The following is a 21,589-nucleotide window of genomic DNA, read 5'->3' as shown; positions in this document are numbered from 1 at the left end:
TCCCAGTGTCTATGAACAGTGGTGTTTCCAGTAGTGAGTCCCCTGTCCCGGTGTCTATGAACAGTGGTATTTCCAGTAGTGAGTCCCCTGTCCCAGAGTCTATGAACAGTCGTATTTCCAGCAGTGAGTCACCTGTCCCAGTGTCTATGAACAATGATGATTCCAGAAATGAGTGCCATGTCCCGGTGTCTATGAACAGTGGTGCTTCCAGTAGTGAGTCCGCTGTCCCGCTGTCTATGAACAGTGGTGTTTCCAGTCGTGAGTCGCCTTTCCCGGTGTCTGGGAACAGTGGGGTCTCCAGTAGTGAGTCCCCTGTCCACGTGTCTATGAACAGTGGTGTTTCCAGAAATGAGTCACCTGTCCCGGTGTCTATGTTCAGCGGTGTTTCCAGCAGTGAGTCCCTTGTCCCGGTGTCTATGAACAGTGGTGTTTCCAGTAGTGAGTCCCCTGTCCCGGTATCTATGAACAGTGGTGTTTCCAGTAGTGAGTCCCCTGTCCCGGTGTCTATTAACAGTGGTGTTTCCAGTAGTGAGTGCCCTGTCCCACTGTCTATGAACAGTGGTGATTCCAGTCATTAGTTCCCTGTCCCGGTGTCTATGAACACTGGTGTTTTCAGTAGTGAGTCCCCTGTCCCGGTGTCTACGAACACTGGTGTTCCCAGTAGTGAGTCTCCTGTCCCGGTGTCTATAAACAGTGGTGTTTTCAGCAGAGAGTCCCCTCTCCTGGTGTCTTTGAACAGTGGTGTTTCCAGTAGTGAGTCCCCTGTCCTGGTGTGTATGAACAGTGGTGTTTCCAGTGGTGTGTCCCCTGTCCCAGTGTCTATCAACAGTGGTGTTTCCAGTGGTGCGTCCCCTGTCCCAGTGTCTATGAACAGTTGTGTTTCCAGTAGAGAGTCCCCTATCCTTGTGTCTATGAACAGAGGTGTTTCCAGCAGTGAGTCCCCTGCCCCGGTGTCTATGAACAGTGGTGTTTCCAGTAGTGGGTCCCCTGTCCCAGTGTCTAGGAGCAGTGGTGTTTCCAGTAGTGAGTCTCCTCTCCCTATGTCTCTAAACATTGGTGATTCCAGGAGTGAGTCCGCTGCCCCGTCATCTATGAACAGTGGTATTTCCAGTCATGAGTCCGCTGTCCCGGTGTCTATGAACGATGATGTTTCCAGTAGTGAGTTCCCTGTCCTGGTGTCCAGGAACAGTGGTGTTTCCTGTAGTGAGTCCCCTGTCCTGGTGTCTATGAACAGTTGTGTTTCCAGTAGTGAGTCCCCTGTCCCGGTGTCTATGAACAGTGGTGTTTCCAATAGTGAGTCTCCTGTCCCGGTGTCTATAAACAGTGGTGTTTCCAGCAGTGAGTCCCCTGTCCCGGTGTCTATGAGCAGTGGTTTTTCCAGTAGTGAGTACCCTGTCCTGGTGTGTATGAACCGTGTTGTTTCCAGTGGTGAGTCCCCTGTCCCGGTGTCTATGAACAGTGGTGTTTCCAGTAGTGGGACCCCTGTCCCGGTGTCTATGAACTGTCGTGTTTCCAGTGGTGAGTACCCTGTCCCGGTGTCTATGAACAGTGGTGTTTCCAGTAGAGAGTCCCCTGTCCCGGTGTCTATGAACAGTGGTGTTTCCAGGAGTGAGACCCCTGTCCCGGTGTCTATGAACAGTGGTGTTTCCAGTGGTGAGTCCCCTGTCCCAGTGTCTATGAACAGTGGTGTTTCCAGTAGAGAGTCCCCTGTCCCGGTGTCTATGAACAGAGGTGTTTCCAGTAGTGAGCCCCCTGTCCCGGTGTCTATGAACAGTGGTGATTCCAGTAGTGAATCCCCTGTCCCGGTGTCTATGAACAGTGGTGTTTTCAGTAGTGAGTCCCCTGTCCCGTGTCTACGAACACTGGTGTTTCCAGTCGTGAGTCCCCTGTCCCGGTGTCTATGAACAGTGGTGTTTCCAATAGTGAGCCCCCTGTCCTGGTGTGTATGAACAGTGGTGTATCCAGTAGTGAGTCCCTTGTCCCGGTGTCTATGAACAGTGCTGTTTCCAGTAGTGTGTCCCCTGTCCCAGTGTCTATGAACAGTGGGATTTCCAGTAGTGAGTCCCCTATCCCGCTGTCTATGAAAAGTGGTGTTTCCAGTAGTGAGTCCCCTGTCCTGGTGTCGATGAACAGTGGTGTTTCCAGCAGTGAGTGCCCTGTCAAGGTGTCTATAAACAGTGGTGTTTCCAGTAGTGTGTCCCCTGTCCTGGAGTCTATGAACAGTGGTGTTTCCAGTAGTGAGTCCGCTGTCCTGGTGTCGACGAAAAGTGGTGTTTCCAGTAGTCAGTCCCCTGTCCCGGTGTCTATGAACAGTGGTGTTTCCAGTAGTGAGTCCCCTGTCCCGGTGTCTATGAACAGTGGTGTTTCCAGTCGTGAGTTCCGCTGTCCCGGCATCTAGGAACAGTGGTGTTTCCAGTCGTGAGTCCCCTGCCCCGGTGTCTATGAGCAGTGGTGTTTCCAGTAGTGAGTCCCCTGTCACAGTGTCTAGGAACAGTGGTGCTTCCAGTAGTCAGTCTCCTCTCCCGATGTCTCTAAACAGTGGTGATTCCAGTAGTGAGTCCGCTGCCCCATCATCTATGAACAGTGGTATTTCCAGTCGTGAGTCCCCTGTCCCGGTGTCTATGAACGATGGTGTTTCCAGTAGTGAGTCCCCTGTCCCGGTGTCTAGGAACAGTGGTGTTTCCTTTAGTGAGTCCTCTGTCCTGGTGTCTAAGAACAGTGGTGTTTCCAGTAGTGAGTCCCCTGTCCCGGTGTCTATGAACAGTGGTGTTTCCAGTTGTGAGTCTTCTGTTCCAGTGTCTATGAACAGTGGTGTTTCCAGTAGTGAGTCCACTATCCCGCTGTCTCTGAACAGTGGTGTTTCCAGTCGTGAGTCCCCTGTACCGGTGTCGATGAACAGTGGTGTTTCCGGTAGTGAGTCCCCTGTCCCGGTGTCTATGAACAGTGGTGTTTCCAGCAGTGAGTCCCCTGTCCTGGTGTCTATGAACAGTGGTGTTTCCAGTAGTGAGTCCCCTGTCACGGTGTCTACGAACAGTGGTGTTTCCAGTAGTGAGTCCCCTGTCCCAGTGTCTATGAACAGTGGTGTTTCCAGCAGTGAGTCCCCTGTCCCGGTGTCTATGAACAGTGGTATTTCCAGTAGTGAGTCCCCTGTCCCAGAGTCTATGAACAGTGGTATTTCCAGCAGTGAGTCACCTGTCCCAGTGTCTATGAACAGTTGTGTTTCCAGTAGTGAGTCCCCTGTCTCGGTGTCTATGAACAGTGGTGTTTCCAGTAGTGAGTCCAATTTCCCAGTGTCGATGAACAGTGGTGTTTCCAGTAGTGAGTCCCCTGTCCCGGTGTCTATGAACAGTGGTGTTTCCAGTAGTGCACCCCCTGTCTCGGTGTCTATGAACAGTGGTGTTTCCAGTAGTGAGTCCGCTCTCTCGGTGTCTATGAACAATGATGTTTCCAGAAATGAGTCCCATGTCCCGGTGTCTATGAACAGTGGTGTTTACAGTAGTGAGTCCGCTGTTCCGCTGTCTATGAACAGTGGTGTTTCCAGTAGTGAGTCCCCTGTCCCGGTGTCTGGGAACAGTGGGGTCTCCAGTAGTGAGTCCCCTGTCCACGTGTCTATGAACAGTGGTGTTTCCAGAAATGAGTCCCCTGTCCCGGTGTCTATGGACAGCGGTGTTTCCAGCAGTGAGTCCCTTGTCCCGGTGTCTATGAACAGTGGTGTTTCCAGTAGTGAGTCCCCTGTCCCTGTATCTATGAACAGTGGTGTTTCCAGTAGTGAGTCCCCTGTCCTGGTGTCTATTAACAGTGGTGTTTCCAGTAGTGAGTGCCCTGTCCCACTGTCTATGAACAGTGATGTTTCCAGTCATGAGTTCCCTGTCCTGGTGTCTATGAACAGTGGTAATTTCAGTAGTGAGTCCCCTGTCCCGGTGTCTACGAACACTGGTGTTCCCAGTAGTGAGTCCCCTGTCCTGGAGTCTATGAACAGTGGTGTTTCCAGTAGTGAGTCCCCTGTCCCAGTGTCTATGAACAGTGGTGTTTCCAGTAGTGAGTCCCCTGTCCCGGTGTCTATGAACAGTGGTATTTCCAGTAGTGAGTCCCCTGTCCCAGAGGCTATGAACAGTGGTATTTCCAGCAGTGAGTCACCTGTCCCAGTGTCTATGAACAGTGGTGTTTCCAGTAGTGAGTCCCCTGTCTCGGTGTCTATGAACAGTGGTGTTTCCAGTAGTGAGTCCACTTTCCCAGTGTCGATGAACAGTGGTGTTTCCAGTAGTGAGTCCCCTGTCCCGGTGTCTATGAACAGTGGTGTCTCCAGTAGTCAGTCCCCTGTCCCGGTGTCTATGAACAGTGTTGTTTCCAGTAGTGCACACCCTGTCTCGGTGTCTATGAACAGTGGTGTATCCAGTAGTGAGCCCCCTGTCCTGGTGTGTATGAACAGTGGTGTATCAAGTAGTGAGTCCCCTGTCCCGGTGTCTATGAACAGTGGTGTTTCCCGTAGTGAGTCCCCTGTTCCAGTGTCTATGAACAGTGGTGATTCCAGTAATGGATCCCGTGTCCCAGTGTCTATGAAAAGTGGTGTTTTCAGTAGTGAGTCCCCTGTCCCGTGTCTACGAACACTGGTGTTTCCAGTCGTGAGTCCCCTGTCCCGTTGTCTATGAACAGTGGTGTGTCCAGTAGTGAGCCCCCTGTCTGGTGTGTATGAACAGTGGTGTATCCAGTAGTGAGTCCCTTGTCCCGGTGTCTATGAACAGTGGTGTTTCCAGTAGTGTGTCCCCTGTCCCGGTGTCTATGAACAGTGGGATTTCCAGTAGTGAGTCCCCTATCCCGCTGTCTATGAAAAGTGGTGTTTCCAGTAGTGAGTCCCCTGTCCCGGTGTCGATGAACAGTGGTGTTTCCAGCAGTGAGTGCCCTGTCAAGGTGTCTATAAACAGTGGTGTTTCCAGTAGTGTGTCCCCTGTCCTGGAGTCTATGAACAGTGGTGTTTCCAGTAGTGAGTCCGCTGTCCTGGTGTCGACGAACAGTGGTGTTTCCAGTAGTGAGTCCCCTGTCCCGGTGTCTACGAACAGTGGTGATTCCAGTAGTGATTCCCCTGTCCCGGTGTCTATGAACAGTGGCGTTCCCAGTAGTGAGTCCACTTTCCCAGTGTCGATGAACAGTGGTGTTTCCAGTCGTGCACCCCCTGTCTCGGTGTCTATGAACAGTGGTGTTTCCAGTTGTGAGTCCGCTCTCTCGGTGTCTATGAACAACGGTGTTTCCAGAAATGAGTCCCCTGTCCCGGTGTCTATGAACAGTGGTGTTTCCAGTAATGAGTCCCCTGTCCCGCTGTCAATGAACAATGGTGTTTCCAGTAGTGAGTCCCTTGTCCCGGTGTCTATGATCAGTGGTGTTTCCAGTAGCGAGACCACTGTCCCAGTGTCTAGGAACAGAAATGTTTCCAGTCGTGAGTCCGCTGTCCCGGTGTCTATGAACAGTGATGTTTCCAGTAGTGAGTCCCCTGTCCCGGTGTCTATGAACAGTGGTGTTTCCAGCAGTGAGTTCCCCTGTCCCGGTGTCTAGGAACAGTGGTGTTTCCAGTAGTGAGTCCCCTGCCCCGGTGTCTATGAACAGTGGTGATTCCAGTAGTGAGTCCACTGCCCCGTCATCGAAAACAGTGGTATTTCCAGTCGTGAGTCCCCTGTCCCGGTGTCTATGAATGATGGTGTTTCCAGTAGAGAGTCCCCTGTCCCGGTGTCTATGAACAGTGGTGTTTCCTGTAGTGAGTCCTCTTTCCTGGTGTCTATGAACAGTGGTGTTTCCAGTAGTGAGTCTCCTGCCCCGGTGTCTATAAACAGTGGTGTTTCCAGTAGTGAGCCCCCTGTCCCGGTGTCTATGAACAGTGGTGATTCCAGGAGTGAATCCCCTGTCCCGGTGTCTATGAACAGTGGTGTTTTCAGTAGTGAGTCCCCTGTCCCGTGTCTACGAACACTGGTGTTTCCAGTCGTGAGTCCCCTGTCCCGGTGTCTATGAATGGTGGTGTTTCCAGTAGTGAGCCCCCTGTCCTGGTGTGTATGGACAGTGGTGTGTCAAGTAGTGAGTCCCCTGTCCCGGTGTCTATGAACAGTGGTGTTTCCCGTAGTGAGTCCCCTGTCCCGATGTCTATGAACTGTGGTTTTTCCAGCAGTGAGTCCCCTGTCCCAGTGTCTATGAAGAGTGGTGTTTCCAGTAGTGTGTCCCCTGTCCCGGTGTCTATGAACAGTGGGATTTCCAGTCGTGAGTCCCCTATCACGCTGTCTATGAAAAGTGGTGTTTCCAGTAGTGAGTCCCCTGTCCCGGTGTCGATGAACAGTGGTGTTTCCAGCAGTGAGTGCCCTGTCAAGGTGTCTATAAACAGTGGTGTTTCCAGCAGTGTGTCCCCTGTCCTGGAGTCTATGAACAGTGGTGTTTCCAGTAGTGAGTCCGCTGTCCTGGTGTCGACGAACAGTGGTGTTTCCAGTAGTGAGTCACCTGTCCCGGTGTCTACGAACAGTGGTGTTTCCATTAGTGATTCCCCTGTCCCGGTGTCTATGAACAGTGGCGTTCCCAGTAGTGAGTCCACTTTCCCAGTGTCGATGAACAGTGGTGTTTCCAGTAGTGAGTCCCCTGTCCCGGTGTCTATGAACAGTGGTGTCTCCAGTAGTGAGTCCCCTGTCCCAGTGTCTATGAACAGTGGTGTTTCCAGTAGTGCACCCCCTGTCTCGGTGTCTATGAACAGTGGTGTTTCCAGTAGCGAGACCACTGTCCCAGTGTCTAGGAACAGAAATGATTCCAGTCGTGAGTCCGCTGTCCCGGTGTCTATGAACAGTGATGTTTCCAGTAGTGAGTCCCCTGTCCCGGTGTCTATGAACAGTAGTGTTTCCAGTAGTGAGTTCCCCTGTCCCGGTGTCTAGGAACAGTGGTGTTTCCAGTCGTGAGTCCCCTGCCCCGGTGTCTATGAACAGTGGTGATTCCAGTAGTGAGTCCGCTGCCCCGTCATCAAAAACAGTGGTATTTCCAGTCGTGAGTCCCCTGCCCCGGTGTCTATGAACAGTGGTGATTCCAGTAGTGAGTCCGCTGCCCCGTCATCAAAAACAGTGGTATTTCCAGTCGTGAGTCCCCTGTCCCGGTGTCTATGAACAGTGGTGTTTCCAGTAGTGAGTCCCCTGTCCCGGTGTCTAGGAACAGTGGTGTTTCCTGTAGTGAGTCCTCTTTCCTGGTGTCTATGAACGATGGTGTTTCCAGTAGAGAGTCCCCTGTCCCGGTGTCTAGGAACAGTGGTGTTTCCTGTAGTGAGTCCTCTTTCCTGGTGTCTATGAACAGTGGTGTTTCCAGTAGTGAGTCCCCTGTCCCGGTGTCTACGAACAGTGGTGTTTCCAGTAGTGAGTCCCCTGTCCCAGTGTCGATGAACAGTGGTGTTTCCAGTAGTGAGTCCCCTGTCCCGGTGTCTATGAACAGTGGTGTCTCCAGTAGTCAGTCCCCTGTCCCGGTGTCTATGAACAGTGGTGTTTCCAGTAGTGAGTCCCCTGACCCGGTGTCTATGAACAGTGGTGTTTCCAGTAGTGAGTTCCGCTGTCCCGGTATCTAGGAACAGTGGTGTTTCCAGTCGTGAGTCCCCTGCCCCGGTGTCTATGAACAGTGGTGTTTCCAGTGGTGAGTCCCCTGTCACAGTGTCTAGGAACAGTGGTGCTTCCAGTAGTCAGTCTCCTCTCCCGATGTCTCTAAACAGTGGTGATTCCAGTAGTGAGTCCGCTGCCCCGTCATCTATGAACAGTGGTATTTCCAGTCGTGAGTCCCCTGTCCCGGTGTCTATGAACGATGGTGTTTCCAGTAGTGAGTCCCCTGTCCCGGTGTCTAGGAACAGTGGTGTTTCCTGTAGTGAGTCCTCTGTCCTGGTGTCTAAGAACAGTGGTGTTTCCAGTAGTGAGTCCCCTGTCCCGGTGTCTATGAACAGTGGTTTTTCCAGTGCTGAGTCCCCTGTCCCGGTGTCTATGAACAGAGGTGTTTCCAGTAGTGAGCCCCCTGTCCTGGTGTGTATGAACAGTGGTGTATCAAGTAGTGAGTCCCCTGTCCCGGTGTCTATGAACAGTGGTGTTTCCCGTAGTGAGTCCCCTGTTCCGGTGTCTATGAACAGTGGTGATTCCAGTAATGAATCCCGTGTCCCGATGTCTATGAACAGTGGTGTTTTCAGTCGTGAGTCCCCTGTCCCGGTGTCTACGAACAGTGGTGTTTCCAGTAGTGAGTCCGCTGTCCCGGTGTCTACGAACAGTGGTGTTTCCAGTAGTGAGTCCCCTGTCCCAGTGTCTATGAACAGTGGTGTTTCCAGTAGTGAATCCCCTGTCCCGGTATCTATGAACAGTGGTGTTTCCAGTAGTGAATCCCCTGTCCCGGTGTCTATTAACAGTGGTGTTTCCAGTAGTGAGTGCCCTGTCCCACTGTCTATGAACAGTGGTGATTCCAGTCATGAGTTCCCTGTCCCGGTGTCTATGAACAGTGGTGTTTTCAGCAGTGAGTCCCCTGTCCCGGTGTCTACCAACACTGGTGTTCCCAGTAGTGAGTCCCCTGTCCTGGAGTCTATGAACAGTGGTGTTTCCAGTAGTGAGTCCCCTGTCCCGGTGTCTACGAACAGTGGTGTTTCCAGTAGTGAGTCCCCTGTCCCAGTGTCTATGAACAGTGGTGTTTCCAGTAGTGAGCGCCTGTCCCGGTGTCTATGAACAGTGGTATTTCCAGTAGTGAGTCCCCTGTCCCAGAGTCTATGAACTGTGGTATTTCCAGCAGTGAGTCACCTGTCCCAGTGTCTATGAACAGTGGTGTTTCCAGTAGTGAGTCCCCTGTCTCGGTGTCTATGAACAGTGATGTTTCCAGTAGTGAGTCCACATTCCCAGTGTCGATGAACAGTGGTGTTTCCAGCAGTGAGTCCCCTGTCCCGGTGTCTATGAACAGTTGTGTTTCCAGTCGTGAATCCCCTGTCCCGGTGTCTATGAACAGTTGTGTCTCCAGTAGTCAGTCCCCTGTCCCGGTGTCTATGAACAGTGTTGTTTCCAGTAGTGCACCCCCTGTCTCGGTGTCTATGAACAGTGGTGTTTCCAGTAGTGAGTCCGCTCTCTCGGTGTCTATGAACAATGATGTTTCCAGAAATGAGTCCCATGTCCCGGTCTCTATGAACAATAGTGTTTCCAGTAGTGAGTCCGCTGTCCCGCTGTCTATGAACAGTGGTGTTTCCAGTAGTGAGTCCCCTGTCCCGGTGTCTGGGAACAGTGGGTTCTCCAGTAGTGAGTCCCCTGTCCACGTGTCTATGAACAGTGGTGTTTCCAGAAATGAGTCCCCTGTCCCGGTGTCTATGGACAGCGGTGTTTCCAGCAGTGAGTCCCTTGTCCCGGTGTCTATGAACAGTGGTGTTTCCAGTAGTGAGTCCCCTGTCCCGGTATCTATGAACAGTGGTGTTTCCAGTAGTGAGTCCCCTGTCCCGGTGTCTATGAACAGTGGTGTTTCCAGCAGTGAGTCCCCTGTCCCGGTGTCTACGAACAGTGGTGTTTAGAGTAGTGAGTCCCCTGTCCCAGTGTCTATGAAAAGTGGTATTTCCAGTAGTGAATCCCCTTACCCAGAGTCTATGAACAGTGGTATTTCCAGCAGTGAGTCCCCTGTCCCAGTGTCCATGAACAGTGGTGTTTCCAGTAGTGAGTCCCCTGTCCCGGTGTCTATGAACAGTGGTGTATCCAGTAGTCAGTCCCCTGTCACAGTGTCTAGGACAGTGGAGCTTCCAGTTGTCAGTCTCCTCTCCCGATGTCTCTAAACAGTGGTGTTTCCAGTAGTGAGTCCCCTGTCCCGGTGTCTATGAACAGTGGTGTTTCCAATAGTGAGTTCCCCTGTCCCGGTGTCTAGGAACAGTGGTGTTTCCAGTAGTGAGTCCCCTGCCCCGGTGTCTATGAACAGTGGTGAATCCAGCAGTGAGTCCGCTGCCCCGTCATCAAAAACAGTGGTATTTCCAGTCGTGAGTCCCCTGTCCCGGTGTCTATGAACGATGGTGTTTCCAGTAGAAAGTCCCCTGTCCCGGTGTCTAGGAACATTGGTGTTTCCTGTAGTGAGTCCTCTTTCCTGGTGTCTATGAACAGTGGTGTTTCCAGTAGTGAGTCCCCTGTCCCGGTGTCTATGAACAGTGGTGTTCCCATTAGTGAGTCTCCTGTCCCGGTGTCTAAAAACAGTGGTGTTTCCAGCAGTGAGTCCCCTGCCCGGTGTCTGTGAATAGTGGTGTTTGCAGTAGTGAGTCCCCTGTCCCGGTGTCTATGAACAGTGGTGTTTCCAGTGGTGAGTCCCCTGTCCCGGTGTCTATGAACAGTGGTGCTTCCAGTAGAGAGTCCACTGTCCCGGTGTCTATGAACAGAGGTGTTTCCAATAGTGAGCCCCCTGTCCCGGTGTCTATGAACAGTGGTGATTCCAGTAGTGAATCCCGTGTCCCTGTGTCTATGAACAGTGGAATTTTCAGTAGTGAGTCCCCTGTTCCGGTGTCTACGAACACTGGTGTTTCCAGTAGTGAGTCCCCTGTGCCGGTGTCTATGAGCAGTGGTGTTTCCAATAGTGAGTCCCCTGTCCTGGTGTGTATGAACGGTGGTGTATCCAGTAGTGAGTCCTCTGTCCCGGTGTCTATGTACAGTGGTGTTTCCAGTAGGGAGTCCCCTATCCCGGTGTCTATGAACAGTGGTGTTTCCAGTAGTGAGTCCCCTGTCCCGGTGTCTATGAACAGTGGTGTTTCCAATAGTGAGTCCCCTGTCCCGGTGTCTATGAACAGTGGTGTTTCCAGTAGTGAGTCCCCTGTCCCGGCGTCTATGAACAGTGGTTTTTCCAGTAGTGAGTCCCCTGTCCCGGTGTCTATGAACAGTGGTATTTCCAGTAGTGAGTCCCCTGTCCCAGAGTCTATGAACAGTGGTGTCTCCAGTAGTGAGTCCCCTCTCCCGGTGTCTATGAACAGTGGTATTTCCAGTAGTGAGTCCCCTGTCAGAGTGTCTAGGAACAGTGGTGCTTCCAGGAGTGAGTCTCCTCTCCCGATGTCTCTAAACAGTGGTGATTCCAGCAGTGAGTCCGCTGCCCCGTCATCTATGAACAGTGGTATTTCCAGTCATGAGTCCGCTGTCCCGGTGTCTATGAACGATGATGTTTCCAGTAGTGAGCTCCCTGTCCTGGTGTCCAGGAACAGTGGTGTTTCCTGTAGTGAGTCCCCTGTCCAGGTGTCTATGAACAGTTGTGTTTCCAGTAGTGAGTCCCCTGTCCCGGTGTCTATGAACAGTGGTGTTTCCAGTAGTGAGTCTCCTGCCCCGGTGTCTATAAACAGTGGTGTTTCCAGTAGTGAGCCCCCTGTCCCGGTGTCTATGAACAGTGGTGATTCCAGGAGTGAATCCCCTGTCCCGGTGTCTATGAACAGTGGTGTTTTCAGTAGTGAGTCCCCTGTCCCGTGTCTACGAACACTGGTGTTTCCAGTCGTGAGTCCCCTGTCCCGGTGTCTATGAATGGTGGTGTTTCCAGTAGTGAGCCCCCTGTCCTGGTGTGTATGGACAGTGGTGTGTCAAGTAGTGAGTCCCCTGTCCCGGTGTCTATGAACAGTGGTGTTTCCCGTAGTGAGTCCCCTGTCCCGGTGTCTATGAACTGTGGTTTTTCCAGCAGTGAGTCCCCTGTCCCAGTGTCTATGAAGAGTGGTGTTTCCAGTAGTGTGTCCCCTGTCCCGGTGTCTATGAACAGTGGGATTTCCAGTAGTGAGTCCCCTATCCCGCTGTCTATGAAAAGTGGTGTTTCCAGTAGTGAGTCCCCTGTCCCGGTGTCGATGAACAGTGGTGTTTCCAGCAGTGAGTGCCCTGTCAAGGTGTCTATAAACAGTGGTGTTTCCAGCAGTGTGTCCCCTGTCCTGGAGTCTATGAACAGTGGTGTTTCCAGTAGTGAGTCCGCTGTCCTGGTGTCGACGAACAGTGGTGTTTCCAGTAGTGAGTCACCTGTCCCGGTGTCTACGAACAGTGGTGTTTCCATGAGTGATTCCCCTGTCCCGGTGTCTATGAACAGTGGCGTTCCCAGTAGTGAGTCCACTTTCCCAGTGTCGATGAACAGTGGTGTTTCCAGTAGTGAGTCCCCTGTCCCGGTGTCTATGAACAGTGGTGTCTCCAGTAGTGAGTCCGCTGTCCCAGTGTCTATGAACAGTGGTGTTTCCAGTAGTGCACCCCCTGTCTCGGTGTCTATGAACAGTGGTGTTTCCAGTAGCGAGACCACTGTCCCAGTGTCTAGGAACAGAAATGTTTCCAGTCGTGAGTCCGCTGTCCCGGTGTCTATGAACAGTGATGTTTCCAGTAGTGAGTCCCCTGTCCCGGTGTCTATGAACAGTAGTGTTTCCAGTAGTGAGTTCCCCTGTCCCGGTGTCTAGGAACAGTGGTGTTTCCAGTCGTGAGTCCCCTGCCCCGGTGTCTATGAACAGTGGCGATTCCAGTAGTGAGTCCGCTGCCCCGTCATCGAAAACAGTGGTATTTCCAGTCGTGAGTCCCCTGTCCCGGTGTCTATGAACGATGGTGTTTCCAGTAGAGAGTCCCCTGTCCCGGTGTCTAGGAACAGTGGTGTTTCCTGTAGTGAGTCCTCTTTCCTGGTGTCTATGAACAGTGGTGTTTCCAGTAGTGAGTCCCCTGTCCCGGTGTCTACGAATAGTGGTGTTTCCAGTAGTGAGTCCCCTGTCCCAGTGTCTATGAACAGTGGTATTTCCAGTAGTGAGTCCCCTGTCCCAGAGTCTATGAACATTGGTATTTCCAGCAGTGAGTCACCTGTCCCAGTGTCGATGAACAGTGGTGTTTCCAGTAGTGAGTCCCCTGTCCCGATGTCTATGAACTGTGGTTTTTCCAGCAGTGAGTCCCCTGTCCCAGTGTCTATGAAGAGTGGTGTTTCCAGTAGTGTGTCCCCTGTCCCGGTGTCTATGAACAGTGGGATTTCCAGTCGTGAGTCCCCTATCACGCTGTCTATGAAAAGTGGTGTTTCCAGTAGTGAGTCCCCTGTCCCGGTGTCGATGAACAGTGGTGTTTCCAGCAGTGAGTGCCCTGTCAAGGTGTCTATAAACAGTGGTGTTTCCAGCAGTGTGTCCCCTGTCCTGGAGTCTATGAACATTGGTGTTTCCAGTAGTGAGTCCGCTGTCCTGGTGTCGACGAACAGTGGTGTTTCCAGTAGTGAGTCACCTGTCCCGGTGTCTACGAACAGTGGTGTTTCCATTAGTGATTCCCCTGTCCCGGTGTCTATGAACAGTGGCGTTCCCAGTAGTGAGTCCACTTTCCCAGTGTCGATGAACAGTGGTGTTTCCAGTAGTGAGTCCCCTGTCCCGGTGTCTATGAACAGTGGTGTCTCCAGTAGTGAGTCCCCTGTCCCAGTGTCTATGAACAGTGGTGTTTCCAGTAGTGCACCCCCTGTCTCGGTGTCTATGAACAGTGGTGTTTCCAGTAGCGAGACCACTGTCCCAGTGTCTAGGAACAGAAATGTTTCCAGTCGTGAGTCCGCTGTTCCGGTGTCTATGAACAGTGATGTTTCCAGTAGTGAGTCCCCTGTCCCGGTGTCTATGAACAGTAGTGTTTCCAGTAGTGAGTTCCCCTGTCCCGGTGTCTAGGAACAGTGGTGTTTCCAGTCGTGAGACCCCTGCCCCGGTGTCTATGAACAGTGGTGATTCCAGTAGTGAGTCCGCTGCCCGGTCATCAAAAACAGTGGTATTTCCAGTCGTGAGTCCCCTGCCCCGGTGTCTATGAACAGTGGTGATTCCAGTAGTGAGTCCGCTGCCCCGTCATCAAAAACAGTGGTTTTTCCAGTCGTGAGTCCCCTGTCCCGGTGTCTATGAACAGTGGTGTTTCCAGTAGTGAGTCCCCTGTCCCGGTGTCTAGGAACAGTGGTGTTTCCTGTAGTGAGTCCTCTTTCCTGGTGTCTATGAACGATGGTGTTTCCAGTAGAGAGTCCCCTGTCCCGGTGTCTAGGAACAGTGGTGTTTCCTGTAGTGAGTCCTCTTTCCTGGTGTCTATGAACAGTGGTGTTTCCAGTAGTGAGTCCCCTGTCCCGGTGTCTACGAACAGTGGTGTTTCCAGTCGTGAGTCCCCTGTCCCAGAGTCGATGAACATTGGTATTTCCAGCAGTGAGTCACCTGTCCCAGTGTCGATGAACAGTGGTGTTTCCAGTAGTGAGTCCCCTGTCCCGGTGTCTATGAACAGTGGTGTCTCCAGTAGTCAGTCCCCTGTCCCGGTGTCTATGAACAGTGGTGTTTCCAGTAGTGAGTCCCCTGACCCGGTGTCTATGAACAGTGGTGTTTCCAGTAGTGAGTTCCGCTGTCCCGGTATCTAGGAACAGTGGTGTTTCCAGTCGTGAGTCCCCTGCCCCGGTGTCTATGAACAGTGGTGTTTCCAGTAGTGAGTCCCCTGTCACAGTGTCTAGGAACAGTGGTGCTTCCAGTAGTCAGTCTCCTCTCCCGATGTCTCTAAACAGTGGTGATTACAGTAGTGAGTCCGCTGCCCCGTCATCTATGAACAGTGGTATTTCCAGTCGTGAGTCCCCTGTCCCGGTGTCTATGAACGATGGTGTTTCCAGTAGTGAGTCCCCTGTCCCGGTGTCTAGGAACAGTGGTGTTTCCTGTAGTGAGTCCTCCGTCCTGGTGTCTAAGAACAGTGGTGTTTCCAGTAGTGAGTCCCCTGTCCCGGTGTCTATGAACAGTGGTTTTTCCAGTGCTGAGTCCCCTGTCCCGGTGTCTATGAACAGAGGTGTTTCCAGTAGTGAGCCCCCTGTCCTGGTGTGTATGAACAGTGGTGTATCAAGTAGTGAGTCCCCTGTCCCGGTGTCTATGAACAGTGGTGTTTCCCGCAGTGAGTCCCCTGTTCCGGTGTCTATGAACAGTGGTGATTCCAGTAATGAATCCCGTGTCCCGATGTCTATGAACAGTGGTGTTTTCAGTCGTGAGTCCCCTGTCCCGGTGTCTACGAACAGTGGTGTTTCCAGTAGTGAGTCCGCTGTCCCGGTGTCTACGAACAGTGGTGTTTCCAGTAGTGAGTCCCCTGTCCCAGTGTCTATGAACAGTGGTGTTTCCAGTAGTGAATCCCCTGTCCCGGTATCTATGAACAGTGGTGTTTCCAGTAGTGAATCCCCTGTCCCGGTGTCTATTAACAGTGGTGTTTCCAGTAGTGAGTGCCCTGTCCCACTGTCTATGAACAGTGGTGATTCCAGTCATGAGTTCCCTGTCCCGGTGTCTATGAACAGTGGTGTTTTCAGCAGTGAGTCCCCTGTCCCGGTGTCTACCAACACTGGTGTTCCCAGTAGTGAGTCCCCTGTCCTGGAGTCTATGAACAGTGGTGTTTCCAGTAGTGAGTCCCCTGTCCCGGTGTCTACGAACAGTGGTTTTCCAGTAGTGAGTCCCCTGTCCCAGTGTCTATGAACAGTGGTGTTTCCAGTAGTGAGCGCCTGTCCCGGTGTCTATGAACAGTGGTATTTCCAGTAGTGAGTCCCCTGTCCCAGAGTCTATGAACTGTGGTATTTCCAGCAGTGAGTCACCTGTCCCAGTGTCTATGAACAGTGGTGTTTCCAGTAGTGAGTCCCCTGTCTCGGTGTCTATGAACAGTGATGTTTCCAGTAGTGAGTCCACATTCCCAGTGTCGATGAACAGTGGTGTTTCCAGCAGTGAGTCCCCTGTCCCGGTGTCTATGAACAGTTGTGTTTCCAGTCGTGAATCCCCTGTCCCGGTGTCTATGAACAGTTGTGTCTCCAGTAGTCAGTCCCCTGTCCCGGTGTCTATGAACAGTGTTGTTTCCAGTAGTGCACCCCCTGTCTCGGTGTCTATGAACAGTGGTGTTTCCAGTAGTGAGTCCGCTCTCTCGGTGTCTATGAACAATGATGTTTCCAGAAATGAGTCCCATGTCCCGGTCTCTATGAACAATAGTGTTTCCAGTAGTGAGTCCGCTGTCCCGCTGTCTATGAACAGTGGTGTTTCCAGTAGTGAGTCCCCTGTCCCGGTGTCTGGGAACAGTGGGTTCTCCAGTAGTGAGTCCCCTGTCCACGTGTCTATGAACAGTGGTGTTTCCAGAAATGAGTCCCCTGTCCCGGTGTCTATGGACAGCGGTGTTTCCAGCAGTGAGTCCCTTGTCCCGGTGTCTATGAACAGTGGTGTTTCCAGTAGTGAGTCCCCTGTCCCGGTGTCTATGAACAGTGGTGTCTCCAGTAGTGAGTCCGCTGTCCCAGTGTCTATGAACAGTGGTGTTTCCAGTAGTGCACCCCCTGTCTCGGTGTCTATGAACAGTGGTGTTTCCAGTAGCGAGACCACTGTCCCAGTGTCTAGGAACAGAAATGTTTCCAGTCGTGAGTCCGCTGTCCCGGTGTCTATGAACAGTGATGTTTCCAGTAGTGAGTCCCCTGTCCCGGTGTCTATGAACAGTAGTGTTTCCAGTAGTGAGTTCCCCTGTCCCGGTGTCTAGGAACAGTGGTGTTTCCAGTCGTGAGTCCCCTGCCCCGGTGTCTATGAACAGTGGCGATTCCAGTAGTGAGTCCGCTGCCCCGTCATCGAAAACAGTGGTATTTCCAGTCGTGAGTCCCCTGTCCCGGTGTCTATGAACGATGGTGTTTCCAGTAGAGAGTCCCCTGTCCCGGTGTCTAGGAACAGTGGTGTTTCCTGTAGTGAGTCCTCTTTCCTGGTGTCTATGAACAGTGGTGTTTCCAGTAGTGAGTCCCCTGTCCCGGTGTCTACGAATAGTGGTGTTTCCAGTAGTGAGTCCCCTGTCCCAGTGTCTATGAACAGTGGTATTTCCAGTAGTGAGTCCCCTGTCCCAGAGTCTATGAACATTGGTATTTCCAGCAGTGAGTCACCTGTCCCAGTGTCGATGAACAGTGGTGTTTCCAGTAGTGAGTCCCCTGTCCCGATGTCTATGAACTGTGGTTTTTCCAGCAGTGAGTCCCCTGTCCCAGTGTCTATGAAGAGTGGTGTTTCCAGTAGTGTGTCCCCTGTCCCGGTGTCTATGAACAGTGGGATTTCCAGTCGTGAGTCCCCTATCACGCTGTCTATGAAAAGTGGTGTTTCCAGTAGTGAGTCCCCTGTCCCGGTGTCGATGAACAGTGGTGTTTCCAGCAGTGAGTGCCCTGTCAAGGTGTCTATAAACAGTGGTGTTTCCAGCAGTGTGTCCCCTGTCCTGGAGTCTATGAACATTGGTGTTTCCAGTAGTGAGTCCGCTGTCCTGGTGTCGACGAACAGTGGTGTTTCCAGTAGTGAGTCACCTGTCCCGGTGTCTACGAACAGTGGTGTTTCCATTAGTGATTCCCCTGTCCCGGTGTCTATGAACAGTGGCGTTCCCAGTAGTGAGTCCACTTTCCCAGTGTCGATGAACAGTGGTGTTTCCAGTAGTGAGTCCCCTGTCCCGGTGTCTATGAACAGTGGTGTCTCCAGTAGTGAGTCCCCTGTCCCAGTGTCTATGAACAGTGGTGTTTCCAGTAGTGCACCCCCTGTCTCGGTGTCTATGAACAGTGGTGTTTCCAGTAGCGAGACCACTGTCCCAGTGTCTAGGAACAGAAATGTTTCCAGTCGTGAGTCCGCTGTTCCGGTGTCTATGAACAGTGATGTTTCCAGTAGTGAGTCCCCTGTCCCGGTGTCTATGAACAGTAGTGTTTCCAGTAGTGAGTTCCCCTGTCCCGGTGTCTAGGAACAGTGGTGTTTCCAGTCGTGAGACCCCTGCCCCGGTGTCTATGAACAGTGGTGATTCCAGTAGTGAGTCCGCTGCCCGGTCATCAAAAACAGTGGTATTTCCAGTCGTGAGTCCCCTGCCCCGGTGTCTATGAACAGTGGTGATTCCAGTAGTGAGTCCGCTGCCCCGTCATCAAAAACAGTGGTTTTTCCAGTCGTGAGTCCCCTGTCCCGGTGTCTATGAACAGTGGTGTTTCCAGTAGTGAGTCCCCTGTCCCGGTGTCTAGGAACAGTGGTGTTTCCTGTAGTGAGTCCTCTTTCCTGGTGTCTATGAACGATGGTGTTTCCAGTAGAGAGTCCCCTGTCCCGGTGTCTAGGAACAGTGGTGTTTCCTGTAGTGAGTCCTCTTTCCTGGTGTCTATGAACAGTGGTGTTTCCAGTAGTGAGTCCCCTGTCCCGGTGTCTACGAACAGTGGTGTTTCCAGTAGTGAGTCCCCTGTCCCAGAGTCGATGAACATTGGTATTTCCAGCAGTGAGTCACCTGTCCCAGTGTCGATGAACAGTGGTGTTTCCAGTAGTGAGTCCCCTGTCCCGGTGTCTATGAACAGTGGTGTCTCCAGTAGTCAGTCCCCTGTCCCGGTGTCTATGAACAGTGGTGTTTCCAGTAGTGAGTCCCCTGACCCGGTGTCTATGAACAGTGGTGTTTCCAGTAGTGAGTTCCGCTGTCCCGGTATCTAGGAACAGTGGTGTTTCCAGTCGTGAGTCCCCTGCCCCGGTGTCTATGAACAGTGGTGTTTCCAGTAGTGAGTCCCCTGTCACAGTGTCTAGGAACAGTGGTGCTTCCAGTAGTCAGTCTCCTCTCCCGATGTCTCTAAACAGTGGTGATTACAGTAGTGAGTCCGCTGCCCCGTCATCTATGAACAGTGGTATTTCCAGTCGTGAGTCCCCTGTCCCGGTGTCTATGAACGATGGTGTTTCCAGTAGTGAGTCCCCTGTCCCGGTGTCTAGGAACAGTGGTGTTTCCTGTAGTGAGTCCTCTGTCCTGGTGTCTAAGAACAGTGGTGTTTCCAGTAGTGAGTCCCCTGTCCCGGTGTCTATGAACAGTGGTTTTTCCAGTGCTGAGTCCCCTGTCCCGGTGTCTATGAACAGAGGTGTTTCCAGTAGTGAGCCCCCTGTCCTGGTGTGTATGAACAGTGGTGTATCAAGTAGTGAGTCCCCTGTCCCGGTGTCTATGAACAGTGGTGTTTCCCGCAGTGAGTCCCCTGTTCCGGTGTCTATGAACAGTGGTGATTCCAGTAATGAATCCCGTGTCCCGATGTCTATGAACAGTGGTGTTTTCAGTCGTGAGTCCCCTGTCCCGGTGTCTACGAACAGTGGTGTTTCCAGTAGTGAGTCCGCTGTCCCGGTGTCTACGAACAGTGGTGTTTCCAGTAGTGAGTCCCCTGTCCCAGTGTCTATGAACAGTGGTGTTTCCAGTAGTGAATCCCCTGTCCCGGTATCTATGAACAGTGGTGTTTCCAGTAGTGAATCCCCTGTCCCGGTGTCTATTAACAGTGGTGTTTCCAGTAGTGAGTGCCCTGTCCCACTGTCTATGAACAGTGGTGATTCCAGTCATGAGTTCCCTGTCCCGGTGTCTATGAACAGTGGTGTTTTCAGCAGTGAGTCCCCTGTCCCGGTGTCTACCAACACTGGTGTTCCCAGTAGTGAGTCCCCTGTCCTGGAGTCTATGAACAGTGGTGTTTCCAGTAGTGAGTCCCCTGTCCCGGTGTCTACGAACAGTGGTTTTCCAGTAGTGAGTCCCCTGTCCCAGTGTCTATGAACAGTGGTGTTTCCAGTAGTGAGCGCCTGTCCCGGTGTCTATGAACAGTGGTATTTCCAGTAGTGAGTCCCCTGTCCCAGAGTCTATGAACTGTGGTATTTCCAGCAGTGAGTCACCTGTCCCAGTGTCTATGAACAGTGGTGTTTCCAGTAGTGAGTCCCCTGTCTCGGTGTCTATGAACAGTGATGTTTCCAGTAGTGAGTCCACATTCCCAGTGTCGATGAACAGTGGTGTTTCCAGCAGTGAGTCCCCTGTCCCGGTGTCTATGAACAGTTGTGTTTCCAGTCGTGAATCCCCTGTCCCGGTGTCTATGAACAGTTGTGTCTCCAGTAGTCAGTCCCCTGTCCCGGTGTCTATGAACAGTGTTGTTTCCAGTAGTGCACCCCCTGTCTCGGTGTCTATGAACAGTGGTGTTTCCAGTAGTGAGTCCGCTCTCTCGGTGTCTATGAACAATGATGTTTCCAGAAATGAGTCCCATGTCCCGGTCTCTATGAACAATAGTGTTTCCAGTAGTGAGTCCGCTGTCCCGCTGTCTATGAACAGTGGTGTTTCCAGTAGTGAGTCCCCTGTCCCGGTGTCTGGGAACAGTGGGTTCTCCAGTAGTGAGTCCCCTGTCCACGTGTCTATGAACAGTGGTGTTTCCAGAAATGAGTCCCCTGTCCCGGTGTCTATGGACAGCGGTGTTTCCAGCAGTGAGTCCCTTGTCCCGGTGTCTATGAACAGTGGTGTTTCCAGTAGTGAGTCCCCTGTCCCGGTATCTATGAACAGTGGTGTTTCCAGTAGTGAGTCCCCTGTCCCGGTGTCTATGAACAGTGGTGTTTCCAGCAGTGAGTCCCCTGTCCCGGTGTCTACGAACAGTGGTGTTTAGAGTAGTGAGTCCCCTGTCCCAGTGTCTATGAAAAGTGGTATTTCCAGTAGTGAATCCCCTTACCCAGAGTCTATGAACAGTGGTATTTCCAGCAGTGAGTCCCCTGTCCCAGTGTCCATGAACAGTGGTGTTTCCAGTAGTGAGTCCCCTGTCCCGGTGTCTATGAACAGTGGTGTATCCAGTAGTCAGTCCCCTGTCACAGTGTCTAGGACAGTGGAGCTTCCAGTTGTCAGTCTCCTCTCCCGATGTCTCTAAACAGTGGTGTTTCCAGTAGTGAGTCCCCTGTCCCGGTGTCTATGAACAGTGGTGTTTCCAATAGTGAGTTCCCCTGTCCCGGTGTCTAGGAACAGTGGTGTTTCCAGTAGTGAGTCCCCTGCCCCGGTGTCTATGAACAGTGGTGAATCCAGCAGTGAGTCCGCTGCCCCGTCATCAAAAACAGTGGTATTTCCAGTCGTGAGTCCCCTGTCCCGGTGTCTATGAACGATGGTGTTTCCAGTAGAAAGTCCCCTGTCCCGGTGTCTAGGAACATTGGTGTTTCCTGTAGTGAGTCCTCTTTCCTGGTGTCTATGAACAGTGGTGTTTCCAGTAGTGAGTCCCCTGTCCCGGTGTCTATGAACAGTGGTGTTCCCATTAGTGAGTCTCCTGTCCCGGTGTCTAAAAACAGTGGTGTTTCCAGCAGTGAGTCCCCTGCCCGGTGTCTGTGAATAGTGGTGTTTGCAGTAGTGAGTCCCCTGTCCCGGTGTCTATGAACAGTGGTGTTTCCAGTGGTGAGTCCCCTGTCCCGGTGTCTATGAACAGTGGTGCTTCCAGTAGAGAGTCCACTGTCCCGGTGTCTATGAACAGAGGTGTTTCCAATAGTGAGCCCCCTGTCCCGGTGTCTATGAACAGTGGTGATTCCAGTAGTGAATCCCGTGACCCTGTGTCTATGAACAGTGGAATTTTCAGTAGTGAGTCCCCTGTTCCGGTGTCTACGAACACTGGTGTTTCCAGTAGTGAGTCCCCTGTGCCGGTGTCTATGAGCAGTGGTGTTTCCAATAGTGAGTCCCCTGTCCTGGTGTGTATGAACGGTGGTGTATCCAGTAGTGAGTCCTCTGTCCCGGTGTCTATGTACAGTGGTGTTTCCAGTAGGGAGTCCCCTATCCCGGTGTCTATGAACAGTGGTGATTCCAGTAGTGAGTCCGCTGCCCCGTCATCGAAAACAGTGGTATTTCCAGTCGTGAGTCCCCTGTCCCGGTGTCTATGAACGATGGTGTTTCCAGTAGAGAGTCCCCTGTCC

Source organism: Somniosus microcephalus, unplaced genomic scaffold (genome assembly GCF_052327205.1).
Source record: "Somniosus microcephalus isolate GS21.2 unplaced genomic scaffold, FLI_Smic_1.0 unresolved_chr1, whole genome shotgun sequence".
Lineage (NCBI taxonomy): Eukaryota > Metazoa > Chordata > Chondrichthyes > Squaliformes > Somniosidae > Somniosus > Somniosus microcephalus.
Note: the sequence above shows the minus strand (reverse complement) of the source record.